Source organism: Phacochoerus africanus, chromosome 6, assembly GCF_016906955.1.
Source record: "Phacochoerus africanus isolate WHEZ1 chromosome 6, ROS_Pafr_v1, whole genome shotgun sequence".
Taxonomy (NCBI): Eukaryota; Metazoa; Chordata; class Mammalia; order Artiodactyla; family Suidae; genus Phacochoerus; species Phacochoerus africanus.
The window spans coordinates 111,890,279-111,895,838 of record NC_062549.1 but is presented as its reverse complement, the minus strand read 5'-3'; positions in this window follow the sequence as shown (position 1 = coordinate 111,895,838).

Sequence of the window (5,560 nt, the reverse complement as noted above, 5' to 3'; positions counted from 1 at the left end):
CCTCATGGATACTAGTCAGACTCCTTTCCACTGCACCACCATGGGAACTCCCACATGCACAGATTTATCCCACAGGAAGACAGATCTATGAATACAACAATGAGAAACTCCTGAATGCTATCTAGAACAGTCCCATTTGTAAATATGATGGGCCACGAAAGATCACAAGAAAGAAAACAAGCAACATTAAAAGAGATAGACCTATGTAAATAGCACTGATCACACTGGTCTTAGAGGAGAAGCACAAGTATCTATGGAGTAGAAAAAGAAACTTTAAATTTTTTAAATTAGTATTATAGAGAAATCTGAAAAGATATTGCTTCCACAAAGTTAGGCTCGGATGCGCCTACCTCTCACCCCGACCTCCCCTCACACACCAAAATAAAATCCAAAAGGAGAAAGACTTCTTGAAAATTAAGCTTATGATTGCCGAAATTTTAAAAATCAGCAGAAGAGTTGAAAAACAAAGTCTAAGACCTCCCCTAGAACATAAATCAAAAGATAAAATGGGGGAAAATTTTAGCAAAAAGATGAAAAAAAAATCCAGAAGATACATTATCCAGCAAATAGAACTTCTAAAAAAAAAAAAAAGAAGAATTTATTTAATAGCCTTGAGGCAATGGGTGATTAATTCTCACACAGTAAATGCAGGGAGGGCTTTTAGTCACTAAATGAACTCATTAAAATATGTACTGAGCAAAGTAAGATAATGCATATTAATATTCTCAGAAAAATTGCAGTGAGGCTGAGTAGCTTGGATTTGGATCCAAAATGTCAGATAAAAATGCAAAAGTAGAAAAAATATATGAATTCAGTTAACGTCAATATATGATTTACTGGAACCCCTCACAGTGTTTTTCAAAAGGACTTAAAACGGAGTTCCCGTTGTGGCGCAGTGGTTAATGAATCCAACTAGGAACCATGAGGTTATGAGTTCGATCCCTGCCCTTGCTCAGTGGGTTAACGATCCGGCGTTGCCGTGAGCTGTGGTGTAGGTCGCAGACACGGCTCGGATCCTGCATTGCTGTGGCTCTGGGGTAGGCTGACAGCTACAGCTTCGATTAGACCCCTAGCCCGGAAACCTCCATATGCCACGGGAGCGGCCCAAGAAATGGCAAAAAAAAAAAAAAAAAAAAGGACTTAAAAGGAGTTCCTGGTGGCACAGTGCATTAAAGATCGGCTGTTGTCACTGCTGTGACACAGGTTCAATCCCTGGCCTTGAAACTTCCACATGCCTCGGGTATGGACCAAAAAAAGTGGGGGGACTTAGTTTTTTGGGTTTGTTTTGTTTTGTCTTTTCCAGGGCCGTGCCCGTGGCATATGGAGGTTCCCAGGCTAGGGGTTGAATCGGACCTGTAGCCGCCGGCCTACACCAGAGCCACAACAACTCAGGATCCGAGCTGAGTCTGCAACCTACACTACAGCTCATGGCAACGCAGATCCTTAACCCACTGAGTGAGGCCAGGGATAGAACCTGCAACCTCATGGTTCCTGGTTGGATTCGTTAACCACTGAGCCACGACAGGAACTCCCAGATTTTATTTTAATAAGACCTAGTGAAGAGGAAATTCTTTAAAAGAGGTCATCAGTCTTTAACTAAGAACTGCCCTTCATTTAAAGGAAATGATATAATTTCAAATCAGAACTTCCCTCTCAAGAAGTGGTATGAGGATGTAACATTGATTTAATATACAATCCTCGGAGTTCCCGTCGTGGCGCAGTGGTTAACGAATCTGACTAGGAACCATGAGGTTGCGGGTTCGGTCCCTGCCCTTGCTCAGTGGGTTGACGATCCGGCGTTGCTGTGAGCTGTGGTGTAGGTTGCAGACGCGGCTCGGATCCTGCATTGCTGTGGCTCTGGCGTAGGCCAGTGGCTACAGCTCCGATTGGACCCCTAGCCTGGGAACCTCCATATGCCACGGGAGCGGCCCAAGAAGTACCAAAAAAAAAAAAAATCCTCAACATATATGAAGTTATACAATTCACTCAGAAATAAAAATGCATGTGGAATTTGTGATGTTAGTCAATGTAATTATCTACGGGTCGCACATGTTACAGCTGGGAGCAAAACAACATAATGAAAAATTGAAAAAACCAGTCAAGTTTATGATTATTAAGAAATACAAATAAAAATTAACTTTCCCCATACATCCATTCCATTGCCATGATCACACTAGATTTCACTCCAATTTATTTTTAAAAATATTTAGATAATCGCATAATACCAAATCTTCAACACAGTGAATTCCCATTTTCTTGAGGACAAAAATAATAGAAAACAAGTAGTACTTAAATTTTCTTAGCTCTTCATAGCATATATTGTATAAAATTAAAGTTTTGCTTCCATATCCTCCAGCGTTAAAGAAAATCATAAGTATTCCTCGTAAAGGAGATAAATAAGTGCCAAGCAAACTGAATGAAAAAAGACTATCTAGATACAACATTATGAAATTTTAGAACATCAAATATTGAGATTTTTTTTAATTAATCAATTGTTTTTATTGTGGTAAGAACAACTAACACCAGATCTACCACCTCAGCAAGTTGTTAACCATAGGCACACGGCTGTAGAGCAGAGTTCTAGAATTTTTTTTTAACAGTTATTTTCCCAATCCAATTTTTTTCCTGCCGTACAGCATGTTGACCCAATTACACATACATGTACACATTCTATTTTCACACATTCTCATACTCCATCGTAAGTGGCTGGACAGTTCCCAGTGCTACACAGCAGGATCTCATTGCTAATCCATTCCAAAGGCAAGAGTTTGTATCTATTAACCCCAAGCTCCCCAACCACCCCACTCCCTCCCCCTCCCTCTTGGCAACCACTCATCTATTCTGCAAGTCCGTGATTTTCTTTTCTGTGGAAAGGTTCATTTGTGCCTTATATTAGATTCCAGATATGAGTGATATCATGTGGTATTTGTCTTTCTCTTTCTGACTTACTTCACTCAGTATGAGAGTCTCTAGTTCCATCCATGTTGCTGCAAATGGCGTTATTTCACTCTTTTTTATGGGTGAGTAGTATTCCATTGTGTATATATACCACATCTTCCTAATCCAATCGTCTGTCGATGGACATTTGGGTTGTTTCCATGTCCTGGCTATTGTGAATAGAGCTGCAATGAACATGCAGGTGCATGTGTCTTTTTTAAGGAAAGTTTTGTCCAGATAGATGCCCAAGAGTGGGATTGCTAGGTCATATGGTAGTTCTTTGTATAGATTTCTAAGGTATCTCCATACTGATCTCCATAGTGGTTGTACCAGCTTACAATTCCCACCAACGGTGCAGGAGGGCTCCCTTTTCTCCACGCCTCCTCCAGCATTTGTTATTTGTGAACTTATTAATGATGGTTATTCTGACTGGTGTGAGGTGGTATCTCATGGTAGTTTTGATTTGCATTTCTCTAACAATCAGTGATGTTGAGAGCTCTAGTATTTATCCATCTTGCATAACCGAAACTTTATACCTGCTGAACAGCAACTCCCCATTCTCCCCTCCCTCCAGCCCCTGGTAACCACCATCCTACTCTCTGCTTCTATGAATTTTGACTATTTTAGACAGCTAATACAAGTGGAATCATGCAACATTTGTCCTTTTGTGACGGGCTTATTTCCCTTAGCATAATGTCCTCAAGGTTCATTCATGTTGTTACATATGGCAGGATTTCCTTCTTCTATGGCCGAATAATATTCCATTGTAATTTTTTAATCCAATAATGCATCAGAGGACATTTAGGTTTTTTCTACATCTTGGCTGTTATCAATAATGCTGCAATGAACATGAAAAGAGATTTTTTTATTGACCTCTGGTTGATTTATAATGTGTCAATTTCTGCTGTACAGCAGAGTGATTCAGTTATACGTCCATATACATTCTTTCTTATATTCTTTTCCATTATGATTTTTCTCAGGATATTGAATATAGTCCCTGTGCTATGCAGTAGGACCTTGTTGTTAAGGGTTTTTTTTTAAGCCTTTAAAGAGGAAGGGAAAAAAGTCACTAAACGAGGAACAATAATAAACTAACATCTAACTTCTTATCAGTAGTTCTCTGTGCTAGAAGATAGTGGACCAATACCTGTGCAGTCCTGAAGGGGGAAAAAAATATTTGAATATAGAATTCCACACTTTGCCAAACTATAAATCAATATAAAGGCATACTAAAGACATTTTCAGACCTACATGTACTCAGAAATTTCATCTCCCATCTGTTTTCTATGATGAAGATGTTGAAAAATATATTCCAGAGAAATGAGGTGCAAACCAACAAAGAGGAAGCCAGGGAATGTAAGAAAGAGTGGAATTAACTCAGGAGTCTCATGAAAAGCAGTTCCAGGGTGAGGCTGGGCACAGAGTCACAAAACAATCTAAATCAGAACAAGAAGTCAGTGGGCCTCAAGTACAATATCTTCAAAAGGAAAAATGAAACGTAGTCTTTGCAAAAGATTGAATGACTGTAGAGGTGAATAAAGTAAAGAAAACACGGGGATTTTTTTCAACTGGAAATTCCAAAAGCGAGAAAAAAGAATTGCATTTCTAAAAACTCACGCTGTATATATGAAGTCAGCTAAAATGTGGCATAATCTTAAGCAATTTCTGAAATTATGAAAGAATGTATTTAATTTGGACACTATAGAACTTTCTTCTTCAAGAAGCCCAGAGGTCATTAACCTTGGACCTCTCAAAAGAAGAAACAATTTGTGTACATTATTTGGTTATTAATGAACAATAATTACATAATCATAATAATATAAATTGGGGGAAAGGTTGAATTTTAACTTTCAGAATCAACCTAAAAATAATACATGAAAGGTGGATTACAATAAAGAATGAACTTAGCATTAACCTTGAAAACGTAAAACCAGAAGGATCGCTGACCGAATATGGTAGGTAGAAGAGCAGAAGGTGGAAAAAAGGAGCTACTAGCCTCATCAAAGGATCCCCAGAATGTGGCTGCTTCTCACCAACTCCAGAAATCCCATCATGTCTCAGTCATTGCAGTAGCCTCCAGCTTCCACCAATGCCTCCCTACACTTCTTCTCAACATGGAAGCTATACAAATCCTTCTAAATATAAGTCAGACCACGTTACTTTCCTGCTCAAAACCTGGCAATGGCTTCGCACTGTACCCAGAGAACAGTAAAAATCCTTGTATTGATCGGTATGGCCCTCCATCATCTCTCTTATCTCTCAGATCCCATCAACTGACACATGGCCCTTTGCTCACTCCATTCTAGTCATACCAGCCTCTGTGCGAATCCTTGAATGCGCCAGGCACACTCCTGTCTTGGGGCTTTTGCTGATTCCTTTGCCTGGAACTCTCTTCCCTAAGGGATTCACGTGGATAACCCCCTTCCTGCCTTTACGTATTTGCTCAGATGTCACCTCTCAATGAGGCCAGATCCGACCACCTGGTTTAAATTGTCCCTCCCACCTCCCTGACTCCTGATCTCTCTTGCCTCGTTAAACTTATCAACATCTACAGAATAATTTGCCTTGTCGCAGCATCCCTCCTCCTCCTAGAATGTAAGGGCCAATTATCTGGGATCTTTGT